The sequence below is a fragment of the Anastrepha ludens genome, chromosome 6 (assembly GCF_028408465.1).
Source record: "Anastrepha ludens isolate Willacy chromosome 6, idAnaLude1.1, whole genome shotgun sequence".
Lineage (NCBI taxonomy): Eukaryota > Metazoa > Arthropoda > Insecta > Diptera > Tephritidae > Anastrepha > Anastrepha ludens.
This window is the reverse complement of record NC_071502.1, coordinates 88,461,279-88,480,110: the sequence shown is the minus strand read 5'-3', so window position 1 is coordinate 88,480,110 and position 18,832 is coordinate 88,461,279. Positions and strand designations below refer to the sequence as shown.

Here is an 18,832-nt window from a genome sequence, read left to right as displayed (position 1 = left end):
CCATAAGCGGACACTCCCCATAAGCGGACGAAAATTGTGGAACCGTGAGTGTCCGCTTGTGGGAGGTTTCACTGTATTTGGGAAAACTCTATTACTCGGAAGGGATCAAAAAACTATAACAGCCTTAGAAGAAGTGTAAGCCTAAAAGGAGACTATGTCAAAAAATAAAAAGGTTTACCTCAAACAATTAAGTAGTTTTTATTTTGTACGCTTTTTTCTAATGATCTTCGTACGTCTCATGAATCAATAGGAATTATTTTATTGCACGGTGTTAGTATATAGGTACATATCTATAATTGGCACGAAAATACTCTATTAGCAGTTTGGTCGAACTCCTGCTCCAATTTCTGAAGTGCGTTTTGATTTTGTGCAACGAGTGGAAGATCCTGCAATGTTATGCCGCCTACGAACAGCAGATGATTTTTTATGAGAAACTTTTTCAAAGCAGAAAAGCATTTGGAAGTTTGATATTATCTGGCGAGGAGCGACCATTATTGGAAAACATTTGAATTAAATTTTTTTTTTTATAATTTGATGTTGCACGCCACAGGACGCTTTTTAAAAATGTTTGCAAATCAATGGTATTCTATTCGGTATGCATGGAAATACTCGTACATGTTTTTCTACTAAATTACGCCTGAATTATTCTTAATGCGCTAATTAAAAATAAAAAAATATAAAAATAATAAAATTAAATTAATGCCAACTATTAAAATTATTTTAGTTTTTTTTTTTTTGCATATTACCAATTTCATTGACCGTTCTTGGCCACGTTAGTTCCAACAGCCCGGCTAGCTCAGTCGGTAGAGCATGAGACTCTTAATCTCAGGGTCGTGGGTTCGAGCCCCACGTTGGGCGCACACTTAATTCTTTTTTTCGTTTTAGATCAACAAATAAATTTTTATATGTACATAATTTTTATTTAAATATACATATTTTTTAGACATTTCAATAGGTACATTGCTTTCGTTCTCGTTTAGTCGATAAAAATTTTGCTATCGTTTTGAGCAAACTGATACAGAGGCAAAAGTGTAGGGCAGATCTGGAAGACATGTTGATATACACAAAACACAAACTAGTCCGCTAGATGGCATGGGAATCAAACCAGACTGTGGTTCAGAAATACAAGGGGGCGCAAAATTATTCAAACAACTTTGTTTTTGAATGACTTTTTTATTATATAAAAAAAATATTTTGATTGATGGAAATATTTATTTTGACCTCTACGCACTCCACTGCTTGTCCATTTTTTATACTGCAGCTACTAATTTACCAATGCTGCTCTCCAAAAATGGACCAGATGGAATAGTCCATCGGATTTGCGTCTGGCGAATTCGAAAGCCATTGTGTGGACGAAATGAAATGTGGAACATGATTTTTTAACCATTCTTGGTTCACACGAGCTTTATGAGACGGTGCCGAGTCCTGTTGGAACGTCCATGGTACGACCGAAATGTTTGCGTGTCCACCGCTCTAAAGCAACTTCTAAAACATTTTCCCGATAAGAAGTCGCATTCACTTTGACACCAGGCTCGATAAAAACGATTGGAGAGCGTGCATCAGCGGTCACAGCGGCCCAAACCATTACTTGCGATAGAAAATTGCTTCGAGTGGCCACACGTAGGCTCAAATTCTCGTATGAGCGTTCGGTCAAGTAAACACGATCGATTTGAGTGTTTATGAACTGCTCGATTGGGAAATTTTTTTCATCAGAAAACACAATGTTAGGAAATTCGCCACGTTCGTGCAAGCGTGTGCTTTTTGGAACTTTTAAGCCTTGACCTTGAACTCATTTTTCAATATGCGTCAAATACTGTCTTGCGATATTTTCAGTTCTTTGGCCATTTTTCTTCCACTTCGACGTGGATTTCGTTGAAGTCGAGCCTTCACTTTCCGAACCATTTCCGGCATTGTTGCGGTTCTTTTTTTGGTCCACCTCCACAGCGTTTTGCAATGCTACCAGCATCACTGTAACGTTTTATAGTGCGATACACAAACATTTTATTCACTTTGAGGTGACTGAGCTCACGAACAATGGCTGGTTGTGATTTTCCAGCCAAATATAACGCCATCACACTATTACGTTTGAATTCCATCACAGAAAAAAAAATTCAACAAAACTGAGACGCAAATGCTTTTGATGGCTTATAAACAATATATTGAACTGTCATTAGAACTATTTTGACGTTGATGTCATGAGCTGTTTTACAGATACATGCAGTGTAAAGTTGGTAACACTTCATATCGTTCACACTGTATATACATATACAGTAGATCCAAAAAGTATTGTAAAAAACAATCTTCTTCTTCCATTTTCTCTGGCAGAGCCTAAACGTGAGTTTGACAGCCCCTAGATGTGCTTTAATTACAGTGTATTGGTGTTTTTGATTAAGAGTATCGCCGAAATTGCCGAAAAGACTCGCTCGACTGGCGCGGATGTCCCTGACAGAGAAAAGCGTAGTATCGCGAAAAATGCGAAGCGCCCACCATTTTTCAAAAAATACTTGAAATACTGAGCCTAACGTTTGTCCGATTGCTTGCATCCATTCTAAAATTATTTCTTCTTCAATTATCCCAAGGGATTTAAGGGTGTTAGGATTTGTTCAACGACGGAGTTTCCCCCACGATGGATGGCAAATGGACACGCTACATTAGGATCACCAACAAATCTCTATTTCCCACCCGGCACTGATCCCACAATCAGTAAATCTCAATTTTTGACACAGCGCACATAAAAACTGAAATCCCTTTTATTCGCGCTCCCTTTTTATTACTCCACCTCAACTAACACTGCGTCTTGGCAACTTTATGCGCAAATTATTTATGTACGTCATTTTCTAATACCGTTACTCGTGATAACAAAACCCAAAATCCATTTAAGAGCAAACGCCACGAGGCAAAGTAGTAGAAGAGTTTCACTCCTCTTATTCCCGCTTCTTTTTTCTTACACTGAAAAATAAACTATGCCAAGCGAAGAAGACTCGCACGTTGACGCAGCAATTTTTCGATTTGAAAAGTATAAAACTAAAAATGCCACAAAAACTTTACCCAACGCAAAATTGAACGATTCGAAGGGGAGATTTGTATTGAAAATTGGCTTTACAAAGCAAGAATGTGCAGGGATATGCAAGGATATGCAAGTAATATGCAAAAGGATGAGTCAGAAAGTGGGAGCGTATGAGTGTTTGTGTTCGCACATAAAATGGCTTACTTAAAACCGGACTGTCAGCTCAATGTATGCTGAATTATGACAGGTCAAGGATTGCGCCAAAGATGGAGACGTTCAACAGTAGCTGCAGGAGCAGCAGAAGTGTGCGGCGAGGCACAAGCAAACAAAGGGAGAAAATGAAGTAAGCAACGTCAACGATATTTGCCACACCAGCAGTGTTTGTGCGTCCATTTCAAAGATACTTTTGCACGCCAAGTGTTTATTAGAATGCGTCGCTTTGGATTTTTATGCTTAACTTTTTTTTATTTAATTTTTTTCTTTTCCTATTTGGCAGTACTGCCACCGCGACGGACACATGCAAACCCTAATCCAATGTGTTAGTTCAACTCGAAATTGTATTTGGGTATGTGTGGGTAGGTGTGTGTTCATCGCACTCCCGCTAACTGCAAATACGCAAACAAATATTACAAATGTTGCCAGTTACAAGTTTACTACACTTTTGTTAAGAATATGACAAGCTGATACTTTCCAATATTCTCGCCCCATCACTTTTACGCATTTCTCTAAATGTGCTGCAGCTTTTCCACTTAACAGTTGAATACGCAAATAGTTGAAAAGATTTCCCCAAAGTGCACTTGTGTTGGTTTTCCTTTTCCTTTTTTTGTTTTTTTGTTTTTCATCTTAGTTTGTTGATAGTTTGCGTTAGCAATTTTTCTCAGCAGTCGCACAAATACAGAAAGTTTCACATATTTAAATGGCAGTACTTTGGTCTCCATGTAAGTACATGATATGGCTCCCCCAATTTTTCTTTGAGATGTTCCTATTTCGAGTGCACTCACCGAGAAATATAAAACGCAAAGCCATACCCCAGCATTGGCAATGCAAATTACGTCAATTGTAGTTGGGGTAGATTTAAAGTATACAAGAAAATTTTAAATTTCGTCTTGGCAATACTGAATCCATCAGATCTCTCCGAAATTTCAACGGTGTCGGGTAAGTTACTGCAGACCTGCATATTTTAATTACTTTTATTTTAGAAGCAGGAGATGAAAACAACAATCGCTTTACATTATATTAGGTGCGCAACTAAGTTCTCGCAATTTTTTTGATGGAAATACAACTTTATTCTGAAAACGACGTTACAAGTGAATCATTGAAAGTATTGCCCATCGCTGGCTACTACTTTTTCCTACCTTTATGGTAGATCTCGTATACCGTCGCGGTAAAACTGTTCATCTTTTGAGGCTATCCACGGATCAAGCCATCTTTTGATGTCTTCATATGAATTAAACTGCTGGTCACCTATACCACGTGCTATCGATCGGAACAGGTGATAATAGGACGGCGCAATATCTAGAGAATATGGCCGGGGGGGTAAGATTTCCCATTTCAGTGTTTTCAGGTAGGTTTTAATGGGTTTGGCAACGTGAGGCCGAGCGCTGTCGTGCTGTATAATCACTTTTTCATGCCTTTCCACGTATTGCGGCCGCTTCTCGTGCAGTGCTCTGCCCGATCGCATCAATTGAAGTCGATACCGACCCCCAGTGATGGTTTCGCTTGAAATTATTAGTTCATAATAAGTAACACCAACTTGGTCCCACCAAATACATAGCATCACCTTCGCTGCGTGAATATTCGGCCGAGGCGTCGACGTAGAAGCATAACCGGGCAGTCCCTAAGACTTTCTTTTCTTTTTCGGATTGCGGTAATGAATCCATTTTTTATCACCCGTCACGATGTGATGAAGAAAACCCTTCCTTTTTTGCCGCTGGAGCAGTTGTTCACAGGCGAAAAAACGACGTTCAACATCCCTTGGTTTTAACTCATAAGGGACCCAAGTCCTCTGTTTCTGAATCGTTCCCAAAGCATGCAATCGCTTGGAAATGGATTCGCGAGTAACTCCTACTCGTAATACTGAAGCAAGCTCTTCTTACGTTTGACACGGATCCTCATTGAGCAATGCCTCCAATTCAGCGTATTCGAAGGTTTTTGGCCTTCCTTCACGCGAACTGCCGTCAACATTAAAATCACCGTCTTTAAACCGATGGAACCAATCTCGGCACGTTGTTAAGCTTAAAGCAGCATCTCCATAAACTTTTTGTAGCTCTCGATGCGTTTCAGCCGCCGTTTTTTTTCGAATGAAAGAGGAAAATCAACACTTCCCGCAATGACATTTTCACAAAACCAAAAGTTTATGATACCAAAACAAAATCACTAGTGTGTCGAAACAGTTGGTTTAACATATGTCTAAGCTTGGTTTATGACGTTTAGGTTATGTTAGAATCGACTAACACGCACTGCTGGCGGAATCAATTGACGAACAGCGGGAACTTAGTTGCGCACCTAATATTAAAAGAAACTGGGATGAGCTCTACACCTACACAATTTACACACTCCAATCCTCCATCATCATCATCCATATCGTCCTCCTCTCCAACTCTAGAAGAAATAGAATATCTCATTAAATAGTTCAAACCCGGAAAAGCTACTGGTAGCGATAAGATCCCTCCTGAAATCCTCAAATCTGACCCAACCATCTAGGTGCAATATTTTTTTCCTCGCTTCGATGGGATTTGGCGTACCGAGAAACTGCCTGACGAAGGGATGACCGGGATGTTGGTGAAAGTTCCAAAAAACGGCTACCTATCCGTGTGCAAAAATTATAGGGGCATCACATTTATCAGCATCCCATCCAAAATGTTGTACAAAATCCTGCTGAATAGAATACAAATGCATCTTGAACTCCACCAACGTAAACAGCAGGCCGGATTTCGTACAAACACGTCCCTCTCCGCGTAATATTAGAGCTAATCAATGAATGGTAGCGGATATTCTCGCGCGATCGCATCTTTATTTGGATTTTATTGCGTTCTAGAGGAATTCGAGAAAAAGTCATCAGCATTATCAAAGCTCATTATGAAGGTCTTGAATGTAGAATTTTACACAACACACAACACTCGGATGCGATACGCCCGAAATCCGATATGAAACCAGATTGCCTCTTGTCGCCATTGCTATTTCTCATAGTCCTTGACGACGTGCTGAATAAAGCGCTGACAGGCAGATCAGAGAAATGTTAATATACCTGCACACCCAATAGATTTGATCTCCTCCTTACACAGGAGTTTACTCAATAGTTTGGTTCTGCACCAAGGCGTCGTTAGAGTCTTGATCGCGGCTTGACTATCGGAGAGAGTGTTAGCATCTCCCTAAGCATTTTGTATGCCTGCAAGATCGCAAAGACTTCTGCCTCAAAAACATTAGCAATATTCGGCGAATTAAAGGAGGTAGATAAATTGGCGATGGAGAAATTGTAGCGGCAGGCCAATCAACCACCCTGTCAGAAATCAAAACAGATTAACGAAACCAACGCAAGACTGATGTTTGTCGAGGCGCTATGCTCCCAAGAGGAGTGAAAAAAGAAAAAAAGATGAATTAGCTGATTTAGGAAAAAGGTCTCCTCCAACTCTCGATTCCATTATGAAGCCGTCAGTGAAGACGGCATTTCACCTACCTATGAGGAGTTTTCAATATAAAGTGAAAACGCTTCTCTATCTTCCGCAGTGTGAATGGGTTTTCCAATCATCCTCAGTCCATTTGCAAATATTTCTGAGTCAGGTCCGATTCTGCTTCCGTCCTATGCCACGCCTTTTCTCTATTTTTCCTTCGAGTATAATACTCGTATGGAGTAGCTCACGTTTAGTGCATAAATTATATTAATAAGTTCTCTAGTATACTAATTTTTTCCTTGTCGATTAGTTTTAATACTTTCACTGGCAGATGGTCTGTTGTTGGCCTTTGTTAGATTTGGGTGATTTTATTGCCTTTACAATAGAGGCAAATGTTAGTTGTGAATCTGTAAGATCTGTAGATAATGATGTTGGATTCAGACTTGGTATTCCATTGTCGACAAGTAGTTCTAGAATGTAATCTTTTCAAATACGTTTCTTATCTTCTGGGTTCGTGACAATTTGGCCAGTGTCGCTCGTTAAATCAAAAACGAGGCCAAATGTAAATGTAGACGATATGAAATAATTTCTCTGTGGTCAGATTTTGACCTTTTCTTTGAGCAAAGGTTTTAATAGTTGATCTTACTTAATTGGGATCTCATTTGAAATAACGGTACTTAAAAACTTGTATAAATTTTAACTTTTTCCTAAAAAAAATCCGTTTGTTTTAAAGTTATTTATAAAAAATTTTGCAGGTGACTGTTTTTCAAGATTTACTGAACTATTTATGAAAATCATCGAAATCGGTTCACCATAACATAGAGCTCCCACACTGCTAGTTGTTCAAATATGAAGTTAAAAACATTAATTAGGGATAATTAAATATATTATTTTTATTATTATTATTTTTTTTTTTTATTAACTCTACAATATTTTTTATGAATTTTTAACATTTTTTAAAGCATGCAAAACAAAGTTTAGGCATGGGTCATTTCATTTCATATTGATCCATGCCCATATGGAAATTCAAGCAAATTTTCTAGTACCGTTATCTCGAAAACTGGCGCCAATCTGACACAATGGAAACATCATTGTATTTACGAGACCCCAGTTTAGTAAAATCAACTAACAAAATCTTTGCCTACATTTTGAGCTTGCGCAGTGTTATTTGGCGGCCATTTAAAATCCTTTAAATAAAGTTATTCGACATACCATACATATTAGCTGCTTTCGATTCACTAACCACATTGTGAGCAGTGAATGAAATAAGAATTTCCCTTAAATCCAAAGTTGTATATGATTGGCAGCATTGCATTGCTTTCGTGCCTTTCAAAGCGTTCCGCTTGGCGTTCAACGAAATTCTTTAGCGTGCAGAGAAGTGGTGAATCGAGAGCCGTAATTATGAATCAAGTAAAACAGGGTTACGATAATTTTTTATTAACAATTAACCCTCCAGTTCCCAGTGTAGGTAAGTAATAAAGACGCTGGCTTTATTTAATTCGTAACTTCGTCCAGCATCTACCTTTTAACCTGTTAACCGGGGAATTAGCTATTGCTCAACTCGTTTCAGAATGGGGACTTTTTCTTCGCAGCGATAAGTAATATCACACCTCAAATAATAAAGGAATATCGTTTTTAACTTATGGCTTTTATTTATTTTGATAAATATTTTATAATTCAAATGTATTCAATATATATAACCACTTTAAGATTTAATAGATAAGAACAACTTAGAACGTAATACGTTCAATATATTACGATTAATTTCCATGACGAAAAATTTCGTCATGCCCATTGTAGAAGGCTTTTATGTATGACGAAATATTTCGTCATACCCAGTTTACAGGTTAATAGAAAAATAATAAAAAAATTTCATTCAAAAAAAGTGAAGTTTTCAAATATTTCCTGTGTAATTATTGAACAAGAAATGGGTGAATACGTAAGAAATCATTGCCTGTATTTCAGTTTATTTTTCAAACAATTTTCTTATTCATTTACTAATGCATATAAAATTTAACTCACACAAATTTTTTTTCGATGCGATTTGTCTAGGAAATTGCAGTGCTCAGAAAATACTACACCATATGTTAAACAAGATTGATCATCATAAATTCCTAGAATTCCAGTGTGGAACATAAGGCCACAACGGTATTTTCTTCCATTCGAGTCTGTTTTGCGCCAACCTCTTAACTTAATTCCAACTAAGCTGCATGGCGCGGGTTTTTGACTCCAGCAGTCGTCTCCAGGAATTGCCTGGTCTTAAACGTTTGCGGCTTCCTTGGGGCTACCAGTCAATGGCAGCCCTTATTAAGTCACCATTTGTTCTGCGTGGAACATGATCAACCCAGCCCCATTTTCTATTTCGAATCTCTAATAGTATTGACTTCTGCTGGGTTCTGACCCATAATCAGCATTCGAGATAATATTTGGCCAGAACATTTTGAAAATTTTTCGAAGGCATCTGTTAACAAAAACTTGTAATGAGTTTGTGTCAGCTGACGTCGCATTTCACGTTGCGCAGCCATAAAGTAAAGTCGACTTTAGGTTGGAGTTAAAAGTTCACAGTCTTGTGCGCCGTGTGAAACGTATGACGCGTTCCAAATTGCTTGCAGAGAGCCAAATGTCGCCACAGCCTTCTTTATTCGGCTTTTGATGTCATCACTCGAACCTCCAGAGACCTACCATATAAAGCGTTTTTCAGTAAGAGCGCTTCAACTTTTTTTTTGAATAAAACACAAACGGTTTGACTTTTTTAACTATTTTTTTTTTTATTATCGAGTTTGAACATATACTTTTAAGTATGAAATTCGATTTATTTTGCATGACCACCACGTTTTACGAAGTCCAATCGTTGAACCCAATTTTCGACCACTCTTTTGCATAAATCGGCCAAAATTCCAGCAATTTCGCGTTCAATATTGGCTCTGAGCTCACAAATCGTCGCCGGCTTGTTACTGTAGACCAATGACTTCACATATCACCAAAGAAAATAGTCTAGAGGCGTCAAATCACACGAGCGCGGCGGCCATTCGACCGGTCCATTTCTGGAAATAATGCGCTCATCGAACTTACTCTTCAACAAATCAATTGTAGCATGTGCTGTGTGGCTTGTGGCCCCGTCCTGTTGAAACCACATGTCGTCTAAGTCCATACCATTCAATTGCGGCCAAAAATAATCGTTTATCATGTCGCGGTATCGATTTCCATTCACAGTAACGTGGCGATCGTTCTCGTCAACGAAAAAATATGGGCCAATTACGCCGCCGGCATGGAAACCGCACCAAACAGTGATTTTTTCGGGATGCAACGGTGCCTCATGAATCACGTGTGGATTGCTTTCTACCCAGTAACGCATATTTTTCTTGTTGACAAAGCCATTGAGCCAAAAGTGATTTGCAATCGTTGCTCAAGTGTGTAGCGTTCCATGATGAAATACATATATACTAATGAAGTTTACAAATGACAAGCGAAAAATAAAAAAATATTGCGTCGTTCGCCCTCCCTATCGGAAAAAAGTTGAAGCGCACCTATTGAAAAACGCCTTATAAAGCTGCCTAAATGGAGGGAAGATTGTACATCTTCGAGATCAATACCACCAATGGAGATATTTCCGCTTAGATTTACCCGCCTTAAAACATTCTCTCTCCCATCCTCTTTTATGTTTTCTCACATATGAGACTATCACTTAATACTACCGCCATAATTTCTCAAATGTACGCAAATTACTCAATTAACCTTTAACTAAAGGTTAGAACATATAATTTAATCGCTTGTTATGCTCCCACCAAAAACAGGGGAACGGAAATTATATTACCAAAGCAGAGAATAAAACAGGATAACTTCGTTTGTAATGCACGCAAAGAAGGAAGGAAGGAAGGAAGCACTCATTCATAACTAATTTGACTGCAACCCAAAAAGAAAGCTTGCGTTTTTTTCCTGCATTAACAGAACTTTCCCCTTCGAGGGCACGCAGTCAAGCAAACATTGAAAGGAGCAAACAAAGCAATAGATAAAAAGTAAAAAGCGTATCTATACTTAGTGAAGATAAATGAAAATATTCAAAAGGGAAAATTGCGCGTGAGATGTTTAATGACTTGTTTACTGCTGCCATTACATTACCCAACGACCGGCGACTATTGCGTGGAACCAAAAGCGACGTAATAAAGTTGTAAATAAGACGGACGAGATATGCGCGCTGCTTGTAGACGTCATTGCACGCATCCATCACCTAAGACAAGCAATTTCGCCTTGGTAGAGGTCCGCGGGTAAATAACTGCTTGTGCTCGAACTTGCATTCATTTAGATTGGTGTCCTTTGCCAGGGACCATAGCTTGCATTTCTCCCGCTTTCAGCAATTGTCATTCAAGCTACAAATTACAACAACTTTTAAACCGATACCCATATTTTATGCAGCTACTTGCTTGCCTCTTCTTCCATTTCAACCCACTAACTGCATTTATTAGCCGACAAAGGATGGGATATCTATCTAGTTGCGATTAATTTGTTGACTTTTACTGGTGCGACATGACGAATTGCCATGGCGTTGTTGCAATTTAATTGTGATTTTTCATACGTGCATACGTTGGACGAAGAGCGTAACTGTGCAGATGCGGGTGGCCTTCACCGATGGAGTTGGAATGGGGCATTTGCGTCCTTCTGAAGGGAAACCAAGGCTGCCGGTTCAATACAAATAGGGTGGGTAAAATCGTGAGTTGGAAATTGCGCATCAAATTAAGAAAGGTAAGTAGGGAGGGTGGTTGTCGTATTAACACACTTACGATAAACCTGTCGTAGATCCATTGTGGTACCACGGGAACCTATCCCTCACTATGGGTGCCTTTTTAAACAATTCTGTAGTTTTTATAAACGAGCAAAGATTCGTTAGTTTTAAATGCCCTATACTCGCTACATCTGTTAAGAATACACTACCAAGAGTGCGATGTCTCCTTGATGATGAAATGATGAAAAAATTATATAAAAAAATGTACCAAGAAGTTTTGAAGAAAGAAGTGATATATAGTCGAAAAATCATAAATTCTCTTGTAAAAGTTCAAAAAAAGGCCAAAACTAAAAATTTCAAATAGAAATTACTCTGATTGTATGATTTCCTTAACATATAAGAAGAGGGTGATTCGATTGGAGACACTTTTTCCAATAGAGTTTTTTGGCAGATGACGCTGGACTGCTGTCAAACTAAATAAATAATTTTTTCAGTATTCCAAGGCTGAAGGGTGAGTCGAAGCCATTCAAGAACAGCCATTACATCCATTGCAAACAACCATTTGGTGCGGCTTTTGGGCTGGAAGAATCAAGAAATCGCCGGCCCATATGTCTTCAAAGAGGAAGCTGGCGCCAATGTAACAGTGAATAGCAAACTCTAACCCGCCATAATAAACGGCTTTCTGATGCCGGAAATTGGAGCACGTGATCACCACAACATTTGGTTCCAAAAGGACGGCGCTATTTGTCATACCGCCTGTGAAATAATGGATTTACTGCGTAGTCATTTCGGCAAAAAATTTACATCTCGTCTCGAACCAGTAGATTGGGCACCAAGATCGTGTGCTATCACATCTTTGGACTTTTATTTGTGAAGGTATGTAAAGTCTAAATACTTTCGGGATAAATCAGTTTCGGTTGAAGTATTGGAAGCCAACACTACTAAAGTTATTCACGACATACCAACCTAAGTCCACCAGCGAGTCATTCAAAGTTGGTGTTTACAGATGGCTGAATTACGGCGCCGTTGCGACCAACATTTGAAAGGGATTATCTTTAAAAAATAAATATCCTGAGTGGTTCTACACAAAAATAATACAGATTGTCCAAATCAATTTGAATTTTGCTTGTTTTATTCCAATTTAAAATTCGATACCTCTAAATTGAACAGCTTTTAGAAGTAAGTATGATTTATGGCTGACTGTTTCTCATCGGATACCGGTTTCGGACCAACAAAACATCGAATGATAGAAAAATTTTTTTCCAACAACGCGCCCACCTCAGCAAACAATAGCAAGCCCCCGAATACATTTCTAGCATATGAAAGCTTCTCATAAAAACCTACTGAGCGGTGACCAAAAGGTATCCCTAATACTCTGTGAGCAAAGAAAACCATTTTGCTGGGCTGGGCACTAGAATATGAAGGTTATGATGGCAGGCGGACTACCTAACGAAATTAAGCGCCATCTCAAAATTCAATGGATCAGAACCCGTTTCTTGGCTCACCAAAGGCCACATAAATGACACTGGATGGAGAGTCAAGGACACAGGCAGACTAAATAATTTATGCTTCCCTCCAATAGACCATCAAATAGACTCCTAAACCTGAATAGGGAGGACTTCGAACTCTCGCTCGGGATACTATGCGAGACATTGAAGTCCTCGTTATCATTTCAGGAAACTAGAATAAGTTTCTTGTCCTCTGCGAATGCGCTACTCTCACAAGACTAAGACTCGTACATTTAGGTGGTGTAACTCTAAATCCATTAGTGCGGGGGAACAATAAGCCTGAGGAGGTGCTCAAATTCATCAGAAGTCACCGGTTGTGGTCAATATACAATATTCCACATTAGACCTCGCAGTGCACACAATAATAATATTAATAAAGCTATATATTCACCGATTTGCAGGATAAAATTAAGACGCACAGCATAAATAGAAGAAGAAACTCGTTCGATCAAGCTTCTCGGTCTTAAACTCAGAGATAAGTAAACTGAGGGATTTGAGCTATAGGCTCAGCCTCTTTTATGGCCACTCAAGTATCCTAAGAAGCTTAGATCAAACGGAGCATTCTCCACTCACATTCTATCAAGGGAGGAGTGGACGGAGGAGCTACACTCGGAGACAGGACCTAGTAAACTTGTTCACGGATGGATTAAAGTTAGAAGGAGGAAAGTTTGGCGGAGGAGTATTCTGCGAAAAGCTGCCTATCAGACTCAAATCAGGTTACCGGATCACTGCAGTCTGTTCCAAGCAGAGGTAGCTGCATTTAAAGAAGCAGCTGAAGGCTACTCATAATGCGTACAGTCAAGAAAGTAAATATTTACTCGGACAGCCAAGCGGCAATTAGAGCTTTCGGGTTGATGATAGTGCGTTTGAAACTGGTCAGGGAATGCCTTTCTTCAGTTTCGATTGTATCCGAATTCTTCGACATAAAACTCATCTGGGTTCCCGGTCACAGCGACATTGTGGGAAACTGTTATGAGCTGCCCAGAAAAGGGGCATGTGAGGTGATGTCCCCGCAAAGTTAGAATGCCTCTCAGGGTTAGAGCTTCTGTGTTTACTTAGATTCGCAAAAGACGCAGATGTATTACATATTAGATGTCTACTACAACGTAACGTAAAGGTCTAGAGCTCCATCTGGTAACACTAAGGACCAATAGGTCTATGTGAAGGCTTTTAGTCAGCCAGGTCAACGTAACCTAACCTAGCATACCAGGGTTAACGCAATTACAACACGGTCATCGCTCATAATCCAATACACTAAAGCCATCCTCCTAACCAAAATTGGGGACTCTCTCCGTTCTTTCTTTTCGTCCCATCAATTTTTCTTCACGTTACTTCCTTCACAATGGTATCACAAAGGATGAATTCGATTTCTACGTCCACGTCTTGGCCAACCATTTTAACTTAACCTAAACTCACTTCTCTACAATGGCTTATGGAAATAAGCTCAGTGCTGTCTCTAGAAAACAAACTTCTTTTGTACAAGCCGTAATTAAACCCACTTGGACTTACGGCATCCAGGGAACGGCGGCGAAAACGAACATTGACATCATAGAAAGGCTCCAGGAAAAAGATACTGTTAATAATCACTGTTACTGTAATTACTCTAGCAACGAGGTAATACGCAACAAAACGATGATACCTTCAGTACGGGAACAGATAAAACGATACAGTGGCGAATACAGCAGTCGATTATGGAGCAACCCCAAGGCGTTTGCCAGACCCATAATTCAGCCAACCACCTACGTAGCGAGCCTCAAAGAGGATACACCTCTTCAAATCATGTAACGAAAAACAAATTATAAAATCGGCTTCGAATGGTCCTAAGACTTTCTTGAAAATTAAACGAATATTCCGACCTAATACGGCTAGACAACGAATAGTTCACCCATCGGTTCATCAACTCTGGTAATTTTGATGTCGTTTACCCGCACTACTGATATTTGTACTCCATAGCATAATTAGGCTTTAGTCACCCACCAAATCGTCGTTCTTATTCTGATAGCTTTTCTACATTTGAGTTTTCTAAAAAATTGCTGAAGCTTCTTGTAGATTTTTCGCGTGCAGCGTGGCGTTCCTCAACAAGAGTGTTCCGCAATTTTTTTATGATTAATACAAAGAAAGCAGAAGACATCAAGGAACCTTACCAAAAACTTTTTGAGTATATATCGCGCTATTCCAACTTTTCGACTAACACTAAAAAGTAACCGGAATCATTATTAACACATTAACCTGCTCGGCAGACCAGCCTCAATCTGTGCTGGTTCTCGGTACATAATAGTGTTCTAAGAAAATTCCAAGCAGATGAGGTCGTTCTTAACTTCCTACTTTCGCAAATCGATCCGTTTAGAATAATCTGGCGTTTACTTTGACACACACTCGATCAATGAAGAACACGGAATCTATCGAGGCTCTCCAAAACTGAGCCATGTCTTCCCACAGAAAGTACTCAGATGACACTGGACTATTGGTCCTATGGTTACTTCTTCAGCAAATATCTCGCACTTTGGGAAAAGCGCTTTAGATTTCTAGCGAACCACTTTTGCAATGCCGCTAGAAAGGCTAATTGGATTGAGCTGACGATCGAGATGGTTCAATAACACAGGTCAACAACGTTTTGTTCTAGGAAAGTGTAGTGTAGGGTCATTTGGAAACTTCAAAATGCGATATCTTAGTGAAAAATAAAGATATGTATTTAAGCAAACTCAACGGCATTTAAAAGAGGACGACTTATACTTTAAAATACTATGTTTTTTTTTTTATGAAGACCAAAATCTGCGTAGCTACATAACCTCAAAAATGGGCAAAAACAGCGTTTTTTGCACATTTAGGTTAGGATATCTCAAAATCCTGACGTGATAGAGCAATTTAAACCCAGGATTCGGATTATACGCAAAAAATTACTTCGGAAATGACACTACACTTTTATAGAACATTCCGAACCCATTTTTTTGCAGACCTGTGTAATGGGTTGCAATGGGAACCGAGGAACTCCTTTTGAAAAGCAATTCGTTAACCTTAGTCCGATCATCGAATAATGCGCATTTCTCAGTATTTTCCGAGTATATTCGCAAGAATATCATGGAGAACTACAACTTAACTCAAGAAATGAAAAAATATGCAGTTATCATCGCTAAATGGGCGAATCAAACCGATTTAGAAACCTGAAATTTTCTTAAGTGCACCCATTCATTCGTTCATCTGTGAATTGGAAGTATCGTATCAGGAGGCGATGCAGAGTCTGTTGCAAAACGCAAAAAACACAAGAAATATTCTGACCCTGTCCAATTTGCAGAATTTATTCAACAGGTGCCAGCGATCATTGATGAGGACCGTTCAAAATTAACGGAGGCCCATGCAAGAGAGCTTAATGCTTCTGAAGGTCTTATCCGTCAAATTGTCCATGAAGATCTCCGGTATAAATTCTACGCTACTCGCAGAAGTTGTTAGAGAAAACAAGGGAACAAGAAGTTGTCCAAACCGCCTGAGATGTTATGATTTTATCTGATGAAAAAAATTTTGACCAAGACCAAAATACCAACCGCAGAAATTACTAGAATGGCAGATGGCTTTGTTCTAATCCTACTTATCTTTCATCAAAACTCTATTCCTTTACACAAAGCGATGGCGACACAAAGCAAGCCAATTGACTCTGCACAAAAGAGGCATCGTATGGAGTTTCACCAGACATTTTGATGACATGGACTTCGTAGATGACATCTGTCTCCTCTCTCACAAACTCACTGGCATGCAACCGAAGGCAAAGAGACCAGTCACGCTGGCACGGAGCTCAACATCGCCAAAGCAAGGGCTATGCGAGTCAACGACAACAAAACAAAACCTACATATAATGGATAACGGGTGTCCGGTGGAATTTGTTGAAAGCTTCTGCTAGCTCGACTGCACTATCTCGACAGACGACGGAGCAGGAGAAGATCTAAACTGCAGGCTAAACAAAGCAGGGGCAACGTCTGGGCGAATTCTTAGAGTATGGGCGAGTTCGTAAATCTCCAGATGCACTAAAATGCGCATATTCAGCTCATGTGTGAAGTCTGTATTGTTGTACGGAAGTGAAACATGGCTGGTCTCCAAAGCCATCACACAGAGGCTACAATATTTCGTCCACAAATGCCTCCGCATCATCTGTAAAATATTCTGGCCGGACACCATCAGCAACGACACGTTGTGGAGATCAACGAAAGAGGAGCCCGTCCTATGGCAAATCAAACGCAGAAAGTGTCGACGGACAGGTCATACGCTTAGAAAACCACCAGATAGCATCACGAGAAAGGAACTGGGCTGGAACCCGCAAAGGAACAGAGGTCGCGGTCGGTCAAAGGTCACTTGGCGAAGGTCGATGATGCGCGAACTAGCAGATGCCGACATCACATGGGACGGCACCAAGAAAACAACAGCCCAAAACCGTGTACAATGGAAAAGTCTTGTCGAATCTCTATGCTCTCGAGTGGAGTGAACAAGGACATCAAAAAAAGGCTGCAATGAATACCGTTATGGCCAAGATGAATAAAAAGCATTTGATTCGGGAATGCAAACGTTTCCGAACCTGGATCGAGGAGGTTATTGCAGTTAATGCAAATTTTATTGAACGATTTTATAACATATAATAAGTGAGGTAGCGGCAGCCTAATTACCTACCCTGTCAGAAATCAGAAAGATTAACGTAACCAACGCAAGACAAATGTCTTTTCGAGGCCCTATGCTCCCGAGGAGAGTGAACAAGCAAAAAAATTAATAATAATAAGTGAATCTTGTGTAAAAAAAATAGGTTTGTTTCAATAAATTTTGTTCAAAATGAAAGCTAATAAGTTTTACTCTCAAAAGTCGTCCTCAAAAGCCATACGTTCCTTGTAGTTACACTTTTGATTGGAGGTGATTGAGACACATTCAATAGTTTCGGGGATAAATCTATTCTGATCAAGCTGTCTCTTTTTTTGGACTTTGGTGGACTGAATACGTGGAAATATCATAACTAAAACAGCCTCCATGAACAATTCGACATATTATTTGGGTATCGCATCTCGTTGATTTGAAGCAGTTGGTGCAGGTTGAAACTTGTATGAGAATGATCTATATTTTCAAAAAAAGTTTTATTGTAAACAAATTGTCAAAACTTTTCAATAAGTCTTTGTGCCTTAATATGCAACATAAATATTTACTTTTATAGCTGGTGTTGATAGTTGGCCAAACGAGTGGGTTATTTCACGTGGCATTGCGGAATGCTAATGAAGGCTGCTCCAAACAGCAAACAACAATAAAAAGTAACAAATAAAAAAGTGCATTAGTCTACGTGCGAGTGCTTAGAAAAATAAAGCGCCAGAAATTGTAATCCAGCTGCTCGATTTGCATTACTCCCCCTCTTTGTATTTAGAATGCAGTTGTGGCAACAACAATAAAAATCGTGCAAATGAAGTTAGGTAAGGGCAATAAAATGTTGAAATGTTAAATGCGAATAGATGCAGTAATAAAATGAGAGGAAGTTACTGAAGTAGAAGAAATTTTTCAACTGATCAAGGGTATTTGAAAGATAAATGCATCTTAAAAGGGCATAAAATCTCATATATTTTTATGAGCTGTATTTCGTATATTAAAGAGCGTAAATCATAATCAAAACCCCATTTCAACATTACTGGAACTCATTCACCGGAATATTAATTCAACAAATGTCGAGAAAATGTAATTAGAATAATTTTCAGTTGCATTATTTCAAGTTCCAATTAGTTGATTTCTGAACTGCCAGTCCCTAGCTAAATCTTATATACAGAAAATCTTAATATATAATAAAGGTGATCAATTTAGAGGTATGGGATTTTAAATTGAAATAAAACAACCAAAATTCAAATTGATTGTATTATTCTTGTGTAGAACCATTCATGACATTTATTTTTTTAAAATAATCCCTTTCAAATGTTGGCCGCAACTGCGCCGTAATCGTCCATCCGTAAACACCAATTTTAAATGACTCGCTGGA

The 18,832-nt window shown here is 39.1% G+C and overlaps 1 non-coding gene across 1 annotated transcript; it reads left to right on the top strand.

Annotated features, from left to right (window-relative positions):
* Positions 1-785: 785 nt before the first annotated feature.
* On the top strand, positions 786-858 carry Trnak-cuu (transfer RNA lysine (anticodon CUU)). Its single transcript has one exon. It is a non-coding gene; the product is annotated as a tRNA-Lys (tRNA).
* Positions 859-18,832: the final 17,974 nt, after the last annotated feature.